Source organism: Rattus rattus, chromosome 9 (genome assembly GCF_011064425.1).
Source record: "Rattus rattus isolate New Zealand chromosome 9, Rrattus_CSIRO_v1, whole genome shotgun sequence".
Classification (NCBI taxonomy): domain Eukaryota; kingdom Metazoa; phylum Chordata; class Mammalia; order Rodentia; family Muridae; genus Rattus; species Rattus rattus.
The window spans coordinates 58,671,360-58,689,435 of NC_046162.1; the positions used below are offsets into that span (position 1 = coordinate 58,671,360).

At 44.3% G+C, this 18,076-nt stretch overlaps 1 protein-coding gene across 1 annotated transcript in view; it reads right to left on the reverse strand.

The window, feature by feature from the left end:
- The window catches only part of Znf652 (zinc finger protein 652), a 49,115-nt gene extending 37,278 nt beyond the window's left edge, over window positions 1-11,837 (reverse strand). The window contains exon 1 of the mRNA XM_032912112.1: window positions 11,747-11,837. The gene's annotated coding sequence lies outside the window, so the exon portion shown is untranslated. The remainder of the gene's footprint in view (window positions 1-11,746) is intronic.
- Between the last annotated feature and the right edge of the window lie 6,239 nt (window positions 11,838-18,076).

Here is an 18,076-nt window from a genome sequence, read left to right on the forward strand (position 1 = left end):
TTACTAGTAAACTAGTTACTAACTAGTAAATGCCTAGTTAGTTAAATAAATATTTATACCCAGTATATACAAATTTGGATATAAAAATTAAAAGACCACTCCAACCAAGGAATTTTGTCCTTTGGATAACCAGGTTCTGATCATATTATTTTCTTGCACAGGGTCTCCATGTGACCTAGGTTCACTATGAGCTTCCTGAGTGCTGGGTACAGGTGTGCATGACACTGTCCAGTGTAATCACTACTTCTGACTAAGCTGTCTCTGAAATATTGTCTAAGTTCATACACGGGTTTATACAGAAGTAAATGTTCACTACTGGGCCCTCGTGTTTTTATTCTGTAACCACTGGACATGTAAGCTGCTATTTAAACAGGACCAATGTTAAAGGAGGTTGAACTACATAGTTTTAAAAATCTTCTGTGTACTAGAAACATAGCTTAACAGGTAAAAGTGCTTGCCAGTAAGCTTGATTACCTGCGTTCCGTCCCCAGAAGCGACATGGTGGAACTGACCCTGACTCCTGAGTTGTTCTCTGACCTCTGTACATGCACCAAAGCAATGAAGCATGCCTGCACTACAGATACACACATATAAAATTTTAAAGATCTTTCCATATATTCATGAGGTCTATCAATGTAACCCAATACAACAGGTTCCAGGATGTGAATGTGTGTGCTTGTGTAGATATCAAGTAATGTTAAGCATATAGTCTTACAGAAGATCATTGCTTTAAATGGCACCCAATCTTTTTTTTTTAAAGATTTATTTATTTTTATTTATGAGTACAGCGCAGCTGTCGTCAGACACACCAGAAGAGGTATTGGATCCCATTACAGATGGTTGTGAACCACCATGTGGTTGTTGGGAACTGAACTCAGGACCTCTGGGAGAACAGTCAGTGCTCTTAACTACTGAGCCATCTCTCCAGCCCAAAATGGCACCCAATCTTAAATTCTGTTTTGGAACTTCAAATCTTGAAAGAACTACCACTTTATGTGGGATAAGATCATACACATAATGACTTTTTAATTACCAATTTTTAATTATGTATACGTGTGTCTATGTGATACTATGAGCACAAGTGCATACAGTGCCTTAGGAGGCCAGAGGAGGGCACCAGAGTTACAGGCAGGTGTGGGCCTAGAGATCAGAGCACTGGGAACCAACCTCAGGTCTTCTGCTGGAACAGTAAACACCCCTAACTACTGGGCCATTTCCCCAGTCCACAGATATAAAAATTGTATCATTGATTCTTTCACTCCCTTTATCTGGTGAGCAGCTGAGCCTCTGTTTTAAGAGGCTGCTCTTTATGAAACATATAGGGCAGTGGGTCTTCTTCTTTATTTTTTTAACCTTTACTTTTATTTTAGTGTGTGGGTATTTTGCCAGCATGCATGTCTGTGCACCATGTGGATGCAGTATGTGGAGGCATCAGGTCCCCGGGGACTGGAGTTAGAGGCAGTTACAATCTACCATGTGGGTTCTGGAACCAGGCCCTGTTGAAGAACAGCAGTGCTCTTAATAGCTGAGCCATCTCTCCAGCCCCAGCAATAGGTTTTCCAATCTGTCTGCCCAGCCCAACTACTCATTTTTTCTAAATGAAGTAGACCTGAATATAAGCAGAGTACCCACTGACCTGAGAGGTCAGATCCCCAGAACAACAGAAAAGCTGGGACTCAGTCACACACCTCTGTCATGCTGACACTCTTATGGTGAGATGGGTGGAGACAGAAAACTCCTAGGGCCCACAGACCAGCTAGCCTGGCATACGCAGAGATGAACAAGAGACCCTGTCCCACAATGACACCAACATCTGAGGTTATCCTGTGTCCCAGGCAATGCACCCCTGTGCTCACACAAACACCAATATCCACAAATAGACTTGCCAGGCGAGACACGCACGACTTCAGTCCCCAGTACCTCAAAGGCTGAGGCAGATAGATTTCAGAGAACCAGCCTGGTCTACATACATACTAAGTTCCAAAACAAACAAACAAACAAACCAAACTTGTCCACTATACCTTCTACTGCAGTCTTCCTATTTAGCACAGTTTCTACTCAGAAGACAGCCTTCCTGATGTCCTCCCGAAGCTGAGCTGAGAGTCATTTTAGTACTCATCTAATAAGATTGAAGCTACAACTGTCACTCGCCTCCTAGCATCGGCTTAGTCACTGCCTTCTCAGCCAGGACACTAAACATTTTAGTTCACAACTGTGGTGAGGAATTCTGTGTACTGAAGGGTTAGCAGTGCCCTGTAGCACATTCCCACCTCAGTCCCAAAATTAAAACAAACAAAAAAACCTTTCTAGATATTGCCAAGTGTCCTCTGCAGGCAAAATAAATCATGGTTGAGAACTGGCTTTACAGATGTATAGATATACTTTAGTCATTTCTGCATTTGAGCAAAGGGACAGGGGTGGGCAACATTTCTACAGTTAAGGAAACCATCTGCTCAACCTGGCTTTTACTGACAGAACACACCAAGATTTATTTGTGTGTGTGTGTGTGTGTGTGTGTGTGTGTGTGTGTGTGTGTGTGTGTATTTATGACAACTGCATTCCATCAGCCAACAGATTGACAAAGCTACCACATCCTAAAATAGTCAGAGCAAGATTTTGCTACATTGTTATTTATTTAGTACTTTATGCACACCAAAATATACTTTACATGTGCCATTTGTAGAAGCTATATTACCTGGGCAACAGTGGCAATGCCTGTAATCCAAACACTTGGGAAGCAGAGGCAGGAAGATCTCTGATTGAGGCCAGCCTGGTCTACAGAATGAGTTCCAGAATAACCAAGGCTACACAGAGAAACCTTGTCTCAAAAAAACAAAAGAAGGGCTGGAGAGATGGCTCAGTGGTTAAGAGCACTGACTGCTCTTCCAGAGGTCCTGAGTTCAATTCCCGGCAACCACATGGTGGCTCACAACCATCTGTAATGAGATCTGATGCCCTCTTCTGGCATGCAGGTACACATGCAGATAGAAAACACACACACACACACACACACACACACACACACACACACACACACACGCACGCACATAATAAATCTTTTTAAAAAATTATATTAAGTAAATATAAATATTTTAATGTCCAGCAAAGGAGGAATATAGGGAAACTAGGTAGTGAAGGATGACTTTGAACTTCTCATCCTGGGAATATAGATATGCAATATCATGTCCAGTTGTGATTTTGATACATAAAATAAGATAGTAAAAGAAATACTTAGAAAATATAGAAATACATCTTTCAGGCATTGTAATTTTTTAAAAATAAAATTGTTTATGTTCGCCAGACAGGCTTGACCAATCCTTCTGCCTCAGCCTCCCTGATAGCTGGGACTACATAGCTGTCTACCTCCACACTTGGCTTGGCTTCGGTGTGCCAACGACATTTCTCACCATATTATCTGAGAACCAGAGTACCTTTAGGGGAGCACCAACTGGGAGGAGCAGGAAGAGGTTTCTAGGACTTCAACCATCTATCTGCTTCTTAGCTAGTCAGGGTAGCAGCACCTACATAGCAGCTACTCGAAAGGCTGAGGAAGGAAGATAACCTAAGCTGAAGAGTTCGAAGTCAGCCTGGACGATACAGTAAGAGCTTTAAAAATAAAATCCCCAAATCTGGAGACGGCTCAGAACATTTTCGCTCTCGCAGAGGAGCTGGTTTGGTTCTCCGCACCCTCACAGGGGCTCACGGCTCCCTAACTCCAGTTCCAAGGGACTCAGCACCTCTTCTCACCTCCACAGAACAAGAAATCTATGTGGTACACTTACATTTACACTGATACTTACATGCTGGCAAAACATTCATACACATAGAATAAATCTAAATTAATTCCTTCTTCCATTTTAAACTCTGACACACGCCTTTAATCCTATCACTCAGGAGGCAGAGGCAGGTGGATCTCTGTGAGTTTGAGGCCAGGCTGGTCTACATAGGAACTTTCAGGCCAACCAGAGCTACGTGACCCTGTGTACAAAACAAACAAAACAACATCAAAACAATTTCCTCTTTTGGGTACTGATTACACAGAAAAAGATGCGACAAACAGGGCTGGAGGGATGGCTCAGCAGTTAAGAGCACTGACTGCTCTTCCAGAGGTCCTGAGTTCAATTCCCAGCAACCACATGGTGGCTCACAACCATCTCTAATGGGATCCGATGCCCTCTTCTGGTGTGTCTGAAGACAGCCACAGTATACTCATATACATAAAATAAATAATTTTTTTAAAAAAATTCAACAACCGGTACATCCATAATTTTTTCTACTTTTCTGTGTGCACTTTAGTAAAATTTTACTATAAAAAAATATATATATACTGAACAAGTTACCTCTCCTTAGGTTCTCCATCACTCAATTTAACCCCCAACAGACAACCACTATCATTAGCTCTTTGAGAAACTACTAAGTTTTTATAAGTTTTTTTTTTTTACTCAGGAAAATCCCCTAAATATAAACAGTGACACACACAGAAAATTATTCTGAGTCTTTAGGTTTTGTTTCTGTTTTTTGAGACAGGGTCTCTTGTAGCCCAGGATGGCCTCAAGCTTGCTATGTAGCTGAAACTGGTCTTGAACTCTTGATCCTCCTGGCTCAGCCTCCCAAGTGCTGGAATTACAGGCCTAAGTCACCACACTAATTTTCCTCTAGCCTTTCAAAGGTAACACTGCTATGTATAGAATGTTCCACAACAATATAGAGTACCTTCTTTCTTTGTTGCAATTATATATTATTTTACTATGTAAATATATGCTCATTTAATAATTCTGTACCAGTGGACATTGAGATGGTTCCTAACTTTTTTTTTTTTTTTTTTGACACAGGGTCTATATGAGTTCCCTGGCCTTGAACTCACAGACACCTAGAGATTTTTTTTCTTCTGAGTGCGTCTGAGATTTGCCTTCTGCGTACTGGGACTAAAGACTTTCATCACCATACTGGACTGGTTTCTATTTTCATTTAAATGACTGTATGCTAAAAAGAGATGTACAAGGCTTTCCATAATGAGTAACCTTCAAGCAAGGTATTTTCAAATTACAACCATGTACTAATACCAGGAGAAGTCCTGGCCACTCCAGCTGCCCAATCACACAGATTTATTCACAGTCTTGAGATCACACCCTTCTCCAGCATATGATGCTTCTTGAATGTGTTAGAATGATAACACATTCCCAGAAGGGGAAAAGCACTCAGGTCTCCTCATTATGTAGGTCACATTGTGAAGTAATAAGTTCTGTTCCGATGCTCAGGCCGAAAGACTCCAAAGCCAAAGGCAAGAGGCAGAAACATGCACAAAAATACATTCTGCACCATTGACACTGTGTTTTTGCTTAACCTTCTAATGTCACACGCATGGTGTGTGTGTGTGTGTGTGTGTGTGTGTGTGTGTGTGTGTGTGTGAGAGAGAGAGAGAGAGAGACAGAGACAGAGACATAGAGAGAGAGGAGAGCCCCAGGCTAGCTTTGTGGTATACCATTTGATTTTAGTGACTCAGGAAAAGTAATAATGCTTGTTTGTTAAAAGAAAGCATCCCTCCCAGAAAAAAAAAAATCTGCTCAGAAGAGTCTATTACAAAGGCCCTGGGTTCAGTCCCCAGCTCCAAAAAAAAAGAAGAAAAAAAAAGTCTATTACAGTTTATCAGAACATGTGGCCTCACTCCATCCGTGTGCACTTTCATTCCAGCACACACCGTGCTAGTGCTATTACCATTACCTACTCTAGCCAAGGGTAACTTTTCTCAGTGGGTGGCAAAATCTATAGCAAGTCAAAGACCACTGTTTGCCAATCCCCCTTTATAATAATTCAAAGTTAGTGACTGATTCTACCACTAGGTAAGCCACTAGGCAGCTCAATAATAAAAGAAAATAAGGATTAACAATCTCCCCTGAGGTAAATCCTAATGCATCGCTGATGTGTCCTCCTTATCTGAAAAGTCTCTGGGTAACTCTGGGACTCAGAGACCTACCACAATGCTATCCTGCAAAAGGTGACAGTTTATTCTACTCTAGCCAAAGAGATTTTATTTTAAATGCCCCATGCACCAAATAACATTCACATATGACCTTAACTAAACCTGTTTTTCTTTATTTTTTCTTTCATTCTTCCTTTCTTTCTTTTTGTTTATTTGATTGTCTGTTTTCTTTCTGAAACAGGGTTTCCCTGTATAGCCTCGGAACTCATTCCAAGTAAGAGATCAGGCTGGCCTCAAACTCACAGATCTATGCCCATCTCCATCTCCTAAGTGCTGGGATTAAAGATGTGCACCGCCACAGCCCAATACTTTTCAAAGCAATAGGTAATCTATCTTTAAAAGGAAAGAAGATGTCATGTTTTACCACAGAACGACCCTTTTTCTTTTTTTTTTCTTTTCTATTTTTCGGAGCTGGGGACCGCCAGCGCTCTACCACTGAGCTAAATCCCCAGCCCCCCTTTTATTTTTTTTAACTAATAAGCAAGTCTACACACACAATCTATAGCACATAGTTAATTAAATTTAATAGGTGAAAAACCTTATTTTTCATTCCTTTCCCCTAAGGTAAAAATGTCTAAAGCACGTACAAACCTACAGTCCTAGTGACAGTTCATGATCAAAAATTCAGATGAACACTGGGATTTCTCATAAGTGTTTTCACAAAATATACACAGGTATTTTCAAGACAAACATAACTACTCTATAAATAAACAGATTCACTCAAATAAGCATCTGATGTCCCTACTAACTCTACCAAACACTTTATGGCTTGCATTAACCATAAGAATTTACACAAAGCTTTCCACATGACTTGACTGACACAGAACTCACTGAAATACATTTATGTCCTAAAATACTCTCCCTTTTTAATGATTTTTTATTTTTACTTAAAGTACATTGGTATTTTGTCTGCATGTCTGTCTGTGTGAGGGTGTTGGATCTTATGGAACTTGAGTTATAGACAGTTCTAAGATGTCATATGAGTGCTGGGAATTCGACCTGGGTCCTCTGGAAGAGCAGCCAGTGCTCTTGACTGCTGAGCCATCTCCCCAGCCCCCCTAAAACACTCTTTTAACCACTTAAGCGCTGAATAGGCTAACATACAAGCACAGCCTGTAGGGTAATGCTGAAGAATTTGAAGCTAGGTTTATTGTCTCCACGAAACTTGATCAGCTAACAAATCACACACGCTAACAAAACAACTTTCTAATAATCATGCTGCACCTGCAAGGCACAGGCAGGCTCTAAGTCACATACTTGCAATTTTTCATCCTAAATCTATGCAAACAGAAGAAATACACCAAACCTCCCAGTCTTGTCATAAGTTAAAACTTCACTCTAGTTCCATGATAACATTATCCAAATCCCATCCTTTACCAGTTATGAACATATACCAGGAATTAACTGTGCTCAGAATTTGTATACTTTAATTTGCATCTGTAATCCTCACAAGAAATCTCATTGTACTGATGAAGAAACTGAGGGAAAAGAAATCAAAGTGATTTCCTCAATGCCATAAGACCAGGAAACAGAGGGACTGGGATATAAGCAGAGTTACCTGAGTCTAAGCAACTCTCTTTAGCTAAGGTTGCCAACTGAAATGCCAGTTCATCCCTATCAGAGTCAACACACACACTACTTGTCTCAAAGACAAGAACGGGGAAAAACATCGTAGCTAAAAGAGTGGCTGGCACAAGCCCATGAGTGACCCAGGAGACACAGTCACTCAGTCCAAAAGAACTCAATTCAAAGGCTATTTGTTCAAACTCTAAGACAATCCAGTTTCCTTCACTCCTTTCTGCCTATCTCTCAACTGACTTTTTAGAACAAAGGTAAAGAAACTCAAGTATATACTCCCAATTTTGACGCAACCATCAAAAACCTATGAGAAAAGAGAGAAAAGTAGAGTTCACATTATAGTTTGTTTCTTCAATAGGCTTCAGACATGTAAAACCAAAAAATCACATCAGTAACCCACTGATCTATCTACCTATCTATTTATCATTTATCCATATTTCCTATAGACTTGAAAAGGATTTTCTTACCATACTAGAAGCTTACTTCCCAAACCTCAGCACAAATGAAAACAGCTCCTCTGGGTGTCTGGAGGCCGATCTGCAGCACCTGCAGAGAGGAGCTGCTGGTCCGAAACCTCCTAGGGAAAGGCTGTCTGCCGAGGAGTGCTGTAGAGCCCAAGCTGGTGGTGCTAGTGAGGGCGAGCTGCTGCCGTGGCTCACTGCTGTGCTATGCTACTGTCTCCCAGATCCCATGTTCTGAATCTGGCAAGCAGAGAGACAACGCTGTTCTCACACCCTGAAGTGTTACTTGATCAGCTGCCCCATGGTATGTGGGTGTTTAACTAGTTAAGTGACTGGTTAGAACAGGTTCTGCACAGCTAAACCAGGTAAGCACATTGTTCGAGACTCCTGTGGTCCTCCTCTAACACTACATTCACTAATGAAAAATAACATGTTTGCAACTTTGAAGTCCTTTGCGTCTAGGTTAGGCAAATAATTCAGATGATAAAACTACAGGCGTGCCACCAACAAAAAATATAACCTGTAATATAAGTCACTTCAGTTACGCATATTAGGTAATAAAAATGCAGCATATGCAACTTCAGCATACTTTCAAACATCACGGCATACACTGCCTAATTATTAGAATAAATGCTATTCTTCAGGTGTGTGGAACAGGTTCTGTGCAAGATCCCAAGCCTCTTTTGCCTTTCAAAATGCTAGTTAATACCAGGAATTCCTTAAGCTCTCAGAACCACAATTTTTTTTTTTTTTAAGTGCAAAGTGTATGCTCCCAGAGATCTGGGCACTATGGTTACCATCACTGCCTATCACAGAACTATCATAAGCTGGAACACATGTCTCTTGGTTGAAATATGATCAAAAGACGAAGGCTGAATGCAAAGTAAAACACACACACACACACACAGACATCTATCAATTGCTTTTTGATAGAATAGTACAAAGTTCACTCTCAGCTCTAGATTCTGAATGTGGAGAGCAAATTTTCTAATTATAACCCAAATTTACTAATTAAAACGGATGGTTTTGATGTGCCATGAAATCAGATTTAGCAAAGTAGGAAAAAAGCCTCAGCCCTGGACAGGTGCCCTACCATGGGGTGACAAAGAGATCAGCCTCAGTCTTTAAGCACTGCACAGTCCCATACAGGCTCTTTAAAACAGATTACACACACGACTGCTGAAATTTGCTACAATTAGAATATGCCAAGAAGATAAAGGATCAATTGGTCAAATGTAGACGATTTTGTCTCTAGTTTTATTTTCTTCTGAATGATTCTCAGGCTTTTTTATGGGGAGATAAGAAAAATATAATTTCTAACTGGTCTTACTTCAAAAAAAACAAAACAAAACAAAACCCAAAAAACAATACAATGATAAGCCACCTGAGAGATGGCTCAGTAGTTAGAGCACTTGTTGCTCTTACAGAGAAGACGCAGGCTCTATTCCCAAGCACCAACATGGTGACTCACAACCATCCTTGACTCTAGTTCCAGGGGTTCTGCCACCTTTTATTTATTTAACCTCTGTGGGCACTAGGCATACACATGGTGCACATACATGCTGGTAAAATATTCATACACATAAAATCTAAAAAAAGTTTTCAATTATAAAAACCCACAATGATACATATGCAAGCTCCTTTGGTCTTTATTCCAGGGCCAAAGTTAAGTCTAATGCTTAAGAGAAACAAAACACAAACTCAAACGCTTTCACTTTTGCCTAACACAGATCTTAACTTGAGGTCCCTGGACGAGCTTCGAGATGATTGTGTAGTTGCATACAAAATCACGTATTCATTTCACTGCCAAGGGCCCTAAAGACTTCCCCAGTCCTAGTGAAGAGTTTGGTGTAGCGGTCAATCTTTTATACTAAAGACAGTATCTATGTGAATACATGTGCACAGTGGTGATCCGTCGACACAAGGCAACATACCCACTACAGACCGGCCCCACCGGGGACTATCACCTGCCACATTCGAGCAGCTTTCATTTCTTAAGCAACTATGCATGCTGTCAACAAAGCGTGTGCTCCTTGCCTTTCTCAGAACAATACGGTGCCGACCATCCTTTGGAAAAAAGTATACAGAACATCTCAAAAGACTACACTACTTATACAGGCTATGCCTTATGCTAAACGTCACAGCAGCAGCAGCAACAATAACAACAAAACCGATGAAATCACTGTGGGCAGTAGGTATCTAATTAACTGGGGGTTCGCGGGGAGAGCATCGTTCAGGTGATACTGAGTGTGCTGGAGAAACATCTAAGGGAAACACCATGAAGGTGCTTAAACATGGGTAAGATCCAGGGTGGGTAACCAAAGGCTGGTTGACATCCTGTAGCTCGATTGTGAAAAATATCTTCCTCCAAAGGCACATTCCTTTGATTGGCACAAGGCATTTCTGACAATGGATCCGCAAGGACAGGGGGCCGTTCCGCAATCAGGAAGTGTGCAAGTGTGCTTGTGCATGTGTGTGTGTGCGTGCGTGTGCGTGTGTGTGTGTGCTCGAGCATGTTCGTGATGTTGTTGTTGGGGGAGGAATAAGCTAGATGTAATCAAAGACTGGCCGGCTTCAAAGAGGAGCATATAGGATCTTAAATCCTTAAAACTGACTTCGAAGCAAGGCAGAGACAGACATCTATCATTTCTACAAGAGACATCCCTCGACAACGAAACAACGAACATGTTTCATAGAGATGTAACAGGGGTATCACTCTCTTTGGTGTCTCCGACCTGGGACTCTTCAGTAAAGCGTGATTGGAGGGGAGGACGAAGTGGGGGTGGAGAAAGGTCTGCATCGCCCACTGGGCTGAGTGTGGTGCTGCCGGTGGCGAGTGTACATCACATGCGTGTTATCTCCTGGTGCCACAATACTCTCGAGAGCTGGAGGTTTGGGCGCAACCGCAGGGCGGGGGAGGTAGTGGGTGCAAGCCACCAGCTGCAGGGCAAGAGAATGCTCTCCTCAGCCTGCAAACCCGTGCACCCCGGCCACCCCGTCAGGCCTCGAGGAAAGCCCACTCGCTGCAAAACTGCAGCCAAGCTGGGGTCCCCGAGAGAGGGGGCGGGGGTACAGAACCCGCACCCTGGGCCAAGCTGGGAACCGCAGACGCGCAGCGCCCGGGGCCTGCCCGCCGGATGGGGGCTGCTTCGGCCTAGCGCACGCAGCTGCCTCAGCGCAGGCTCAGCCGGCCCCGCCAGCCCGGCCCGGCGCAGAGGAAACGCGGCTGCCAAGGCGCCGCCGCGGCGGGGGCGAGAGCGGGGAAGGGCTCCCACTCACCCGGGCCGCCGCCGCCGCCGCCGCTTCGGCGGCCCATCCCGCGGCGGGGCCTGTCGCCGCGCCGCGTCGCTCCAGTCCCCACCGCCCGCCGGGCCGGCCCCTCCCCTGCCCAACGTCTGCGCTCTGGGCCGCTCCTCAGACCTGGCCTCGGCCGCTGCCGCCGCAGCGCTACGTGGCCGCCGCTCCGACGTCTCGCGACTCCCTTCCGAGCGCGCGAGGCCGAGCGGGGCCGCGGAGCGGGCGGCGCGCGGGGCGGGCGGCGGGGGAGGGGGTGTGCTGTAGGGATGTGTGCGCGAAGGGGGCAGGGAGGACGGCGGGAGCGCGCGCGCGCGCCCCTGCACTCGCCCCCCTCCCCCCGCGCGGTCGGGATCCGGACACCTCCCCACCCCCCCATCCCCGGCTGTGGGGTCGGCGCGCATGCGCGGCCCTCGGCTCGGCCCGGGCGCACCTTTTCTCCCTCCTGCCACAATGTGAGCGCTCAGCCGAGCAGATAACCGCCGGCTGCCTGCTCCACCCCCGGCCCTCGCCCACTCCGCCTACTCCCGAGCGCCCAGGTAAAGGCGTGGGCTGCGCATGCGCGACGCTTAAGGGGGTGGGGGCGTGGCTTTCAAAAGGAAGCCTAAAATGCAGAAGACGAAGTATGTGTGGGCAGGGGGTTTGAGATCCTAAGAAATAGGGAAAGATAAAAGTGAAAAGGGGGGACAAAGTGGAAAAGTGGATCTGAGTGAGATTTGGAAGTAGATGTCTTTGACTTACGGAATATGGTTCAAAAAGAAAAAATCCCCAATTGCTGGCCACCTTGTTAGTAGAGAGCAGTGGGTAACAGAAATAGAAGGGGTGACACATTTATAAGCAGTAGTCATCCTCCAGATAAATGGGATAGTTAGTAACAACGAGGGGGATTTAGAGACTGACAGGATGGTCAGCAAACAGGATGGATTGCTGAGCTTGTCCTGTGGCCAGGAATAGGGAAGTTGTGTGTATGTGTGTGTGTACGCACGCACCCTCCCTAGAGTCCCAGAACTGTTGCAAGAAAGGAAGGCTCCATTGGAAGAAGCATGACCACATTATGACTAATTAGCTATTAATCATTAATATAATTAATGGTACTATTAGCTAACAAGGTAGCATTTATCCAAGCTCAGAGCCAAGAGAGAGTGTCTGCAATTGAAAGTGCTTAGGGTACAGGGAGAGGAAATGACTTGGCAAGTGAAGTCTCCATGGAAAAGGCCCAGGGTGACATCCCTAAGTTCGGAATAACCCTTTCCCACCAGAAGCCAAACTTCCTGAAGTTCTCTCCAGCTTAACTGGAACTCCTAACATTGTTATTTTTTTTATTGTTGGGTTCTACTACATTTTATATCTATTTATTTTACCTCGTGTGTATGAACTGCCTGGATGCATGTATGTGCACCTGTGACCATTTGATGGCTCCCCTGGAACTGGGGTTGTGGGTGGTTTGTAGGACACTGTGTGGATGCTAGGAATTGAACCCAGGTCCTCTGCAAGAATAACGAGTGCTCTTAACCACTGAGCTACCTCTCCAGACCCTTCTTCTATCATTAAGAACGTAGGATATTAATGTTCTTCCACAAAAGCTGACCCCCCCCCATCATAGAAACAGTTTCCATATAGATGTAACTTACTTACTTTTTCTCCCAGAGCAGCCAGCCATAATCCCCACTCACCCAAATCCTCCAGGGAATAAAATGACCTGAGCCTGGGACAAAGTGAGGAGATTAGAACGTTATAAAGAGCTGGCTCTGTCTTTGGCCCCTTTATTGTGCTTGGACTCCAGAAAGCAGGGATCAGAGTTTTGGAACTTTGGGCCAGGTCTCCAATAGTGAGTGCTTTCAGTGGATAAACACTCAAATCTCTATCACATTGCAACAGGTAGAGAGAAGATCCTCAAGCAGAACAGGAGAAATAAACATATGTAATAATTACATTCAATGTGAGAGTGAGCTTGGGTCTGGGGAACTCAGAATGTCTTCTTGGACACCTGATCTATTCCTCCACCCTGTGCTGGTCAGACTGCCCTGCTTGGACAGGGCAGGCATCGTGATGGCCAAAAATTAAAGTGACCTTTCAAGTGTTCAGACGCTCCATCCATAGGTCAACTCTCAGGGTGGCCCCTAGTAATCACAGGATTATATATTAATTCAGCTTTCCACTCCACAGTGCTTTGTGGGCTTTTTTTTTAAATTGTTACATTTTTTATATGTATGTTTATGCATGTGTGTAGTCGACCACTCCATGTGTGTAGAGGTCAGAGGACAACTTGTGGAAGTCAGTTCTCTCTTTCTACCATGTGGTCCTGTGCATTGAAATCAGGTCATCAGGCTTAGGGACAAGCAGTTTTATCCAGCGAGCCATTTCCCCTGCCTCACTGTATGGGAGTTTATATCTGTTATCTCATCAGAACTTCTAACAACTGCAAGGGCAGAACAGGTATAATCCCCAATAAAGGAAATTTAAGCCAAGTAATGTTTCGATGGCTTAGCCAAAGTCATCCAATCCAGTAGACAACAGAGCCAAACCAAGACCCAAGTCCCCTAGTTCTCACTGTGCTAGTCTGGGAGAAGGGGGAGGAATTGATAACCCCACTCTAAAAAACTGTCACATATTCTCAATATATGGTATAAGCATTAGTGTTTTGCATGCATGTCTGTGAGGGAATGCTAGAGCCCATAGAACTGGAGTCACAGACAATAAGCTATGTGGGTTCCCTCTGGTGCATCTGGTGTTCTTAACCATTAAGCTATTTCTCCAGCCCCTCACATATTTTTTCTTCCTTTTTTTTTTGTTTGTTTTGTTGTTGTTGTTGTTTTTGTTTATTTTTTTGCTTTTCAAGACAGAGTTTCTCCGTGTAGCCCTCACAGTCCTGGAACTTGCTCTGTAGACCAGGCTGGCCTCAGACTCACAGAGATTTGCATTCTTCTGCCTCCCAAGTGCTGGGATTGAGGGCGTGTACCAGCATGCCTGGCTTCTGCCCATATTCTTTTATATTTTTTATCGTGTGTGCATTGGTGTTTTGCTTGTGTGTATGTCTGTGTAAGGATGTTGGATCCCGTGGAACTACAGTTTCAGACAGCTGTGAGCTGCCATGTGGTTGCTGGGAATTGAACTTGGGTCCTCTTGAAAAGCAGCCAGAGCTCTTAACCTCTGAGCCATCTTTCTAGTCCCTCCACAACATATTCTTAATAAGTGAAAACTGGTACCTTTGGCACACGATAGAAAGGAATCCTACTATTTAGGTCTATCTCTGTATCTTGTGTAATTTTTTTTTTTTTCTTTTTGCTTTCCCTTGACCCCTGGGACTTGCCTTTAGAATCTTCTGAGCTTCAGGCCTAGTTAATCAGATGCAACTAGACAGCCCAGTTCTGCTCCCCCTTCACTCCTTTGCAGGCAGGGAGTTTCCTCCCAGTGGTACTAATCCTGCAAACCACGAATGTGCGTGCACACACGCGTACACACACACGATGGAGTAGCTGGGCCTCCCTGATCCATGGCCACACTGTTGACTGAGGCACTTCAGGAGGCCTTCAGCATACGTCCACTCTGCGTTCTTGGTCTTGGAAGACTCTTCATTAATTTTGTTCCTTAAGACTGTGCGTAGAAGTCAACAGGAACCCACTCCACTTTTTTGGACAGAATCTTATGCAACTGATACTGGAATCAGAAACTCTAGGTTGATAACAAAGACCTGAACTCCTGATCCTTTTGCCTCCACCTCCCAAGTACTGAAGTTATAGACATTCATTGCCATGTCTAACTCAGACACCATCCCCCTTTCAATGGAAACAAGGTCTCATTATGTAGTCCTGGCTGGCCTGAGACTGGCTGTGCAAAACAGGCTGGCCTCAAACTCATCGAGATCCTCCTGTCTCTGCCTATGGAATGCTGGGATTAATGGTGTGCACACTACGCCTGGCCCCACATTAATTTTTAAATAGTCAATAAAAATAAGGGCCTAATTTTAAGAGTCACATGGGCAAAGTTAGAACCTGGGCTGCCAGGGTCCAAGTCCAAGACTTCTCCAACCCCACCCTGTAAGCTCTTTGCTGGACACCATACAAAGCAAACTGAACAGATGTGGTCTCTGCCCTCTGAAAGTTTGGACTCAAATGGTCAGCCAGGATGCTGACAAACATAAAAGAACAAAGTGATTGGTAGTCAGCACAGGCCATAGACGATGGGGTTAAACAGATAAGCAGGGCTATGTTTATCTGGTCTACTAATATTATTTTAATTCCAGTCAGGCAAAAAGGATGATATTAGTAATACTGAGGGTTAGGGCTTATCTCAATCTGCCAACTTACTTTTCACAGATGAAAAAGTATTTGTAGGGTAACTAGCTTGACAGTTAGGAGTACAGACCGCTCTTCTAGAGAACATGGGTTTGATTTCCAGGACCCATGGGGGTACCAGGTATGTACATGACATAGACATACACACAGGCAAAATACACACATACACACACACATATATATATATATATGTATGTATATGTATATAAAATAAAATTAAGTGGGAGTTTATAAAAGTAAAAAGGCAGCTCACCTTTGATCAATTCTAGCATCAGGGAGGCAGAGGCAGGCAGATCTCTGTGAGTTTTGAGATTTGAGGTTTGAGGCCAGCCAGATGTACATAGTGAGACCTCATTCTCCAAAAACAATGAAAAATAAAAGAACGAATAAAAAGGAAAGAGGTGAGAAGGAGGGAGGAAGGGAGGGGAGGAGGGAGGGAGGGAAGATAATGGATCTCTGCCTCCTCTTCAGTCAGTAACATCTTCAACATTATTCTCCATGCAAGGTCTCTAGTGATGGCAAAATGATAGGTGAATTCATTATCCATTTTACTGTTGGAGCACACAGTAAAGATTCATCCTTACCTTTGCCAAATGGCCACTTCCTATAATGGAGAGGTAAACTTTTAAATTTGAGAGACTTTGGTCTTAGTACTAAGAGGAATGCCTCAGGAAACTGGGCCCAGTTCCTCCTTAGGGTTTGACCTCCAGGTCTGTCTAGAGCAAAGGGTTCCAAGCCCCTTAGGCTGTGTGTGAGTCTTCAAAAAGGCTCACGCACTCTTTTTAGGATTAATTGTTTTTATAATTTGTTTTGTTTTATTTTGTTTTGTTGTAATTGATGTGACATGTGCCCCAGAGGCACGCACTGAGGTCCAATTGAGTTTTCTTTTAATTGGAATTAATTAAAGAGGACAGCTGAGAGGGGCTAGAGTCAGTGCCAAACTCTGTAACCCTAAACCAGCCAACCCACCCAACCGGCTGCACCACCTGAGAAGCATCCGGAAGTTCTCAAGAAGGGGCGGGCAGAGCAGAAATTGGGGACTGCTAGGGAATTCTGGGCACCTCAGATGTCAAACCCCCAGAGGCTTGACTCTTGAAGGGAAAACTTGGTAGCTGCAAAAAAGGAGAAAGAAGGTCAAAGGAAGAAAGAGGCGAGGTTACCAAGTCTGGGAGCAAAGGGGGCTGAAAAGCAGTGATTGGCAGGAGTGAGACTAAAGGAGGATCTGCCTGAGAAGAGGGCCTGGTGAGCGGAGTTCCAGGAGGTGGAGCCTGCTTGAGGAGTTGTGGGGGTGGACAACACGTTGCCTGAGGGCTCAGCCTTCAGAGGTATTAATTAAACCCAGACCTGCGGTTGTTAACAAACCTGCGGCAGCTTTTCATAGGAGTTGGGTTAATAACAATAACAATAACAATTAAGGATGAGGAGACCTTATCTGGAGCAAGTTTTTCTTAGAGGTTGTAGCAGTACGTCTTTAACTCCCCTGGCCCCTCGGGGCCACAGTTCCTAGAAAGTAAATAAGGGGGGTTGGGGATTTAGCTCAGTGGTAGAGCGCTTGCCTAGGAAGCGCAAGGCCCTGGGTTCGGTCCCCAGCTCCGAAAAAAAGAGCCAAAAAAAAAAGAAAGTAAATAAGGGTTTAAGAGGGTATCCATTGTCCTTGCGCACCTAAGGATCCCTTGCCAGCCCACAAGGCTTACTGCCTTAGTTAGGTGGCTTTGTTCATTACTCAGAATTAAAGCCCAGGATTTAAGACTTCATGCTTGGGCATGGGGGTTCGATGGAGGGCGGAGTTGGGGGCGCAGGCTGGAGGGATGGCTCAGTCACAACACTTACTGCTTTTGAGGAGAACTAGAATTTAATTCCCACCACTCACCTCGTGGGAGCTGACAACCACTTGCTAATTCCAGGCAGGGTTTCTGACACCCTCTTCTGGCCTCCACAGTTACCAGGCACTCACTGGGCACACACACATACATGCAGACACTCCCACATACACACGTGAAATAAAAAGTAAACATTAAAAAAAAAAAAGATTTCATGCGCTGTTAAGTATTCTGCATGGTTTAGTCTCGGAATGGATACTTAAAAGAGTGGAAATGGAGGGATCAACACCACTAGATGACGGGACATCGCTGATGCGAACGGAAGTCTGTCTGAGACAGTGTGACAAGACTAAGACATATTTGGAGTGGAAAGCCAAAAAGTGGAGGGGTTGGTAGGCTTCATTCAGGGAGAGGTCCAGCACTGAGCTGTGGTCTTCAGTCACAATAACCTGGGCCAAACAAGTTTACTCATAGCTCTTGGGAGACAGAGGCAGGGACAGGCAAGAAAGACTGTCAGAAAGAAAGGAAGGAAGGAAGGAAGGAAGAAAGAAAGAAAGAAAGAAAGAAAGAAAGAAAAGATAGATAGATAGATAGATAGATAGATATTGGGATATCCTTCCACATAGACCATGGAAGAAAATTTAGAAT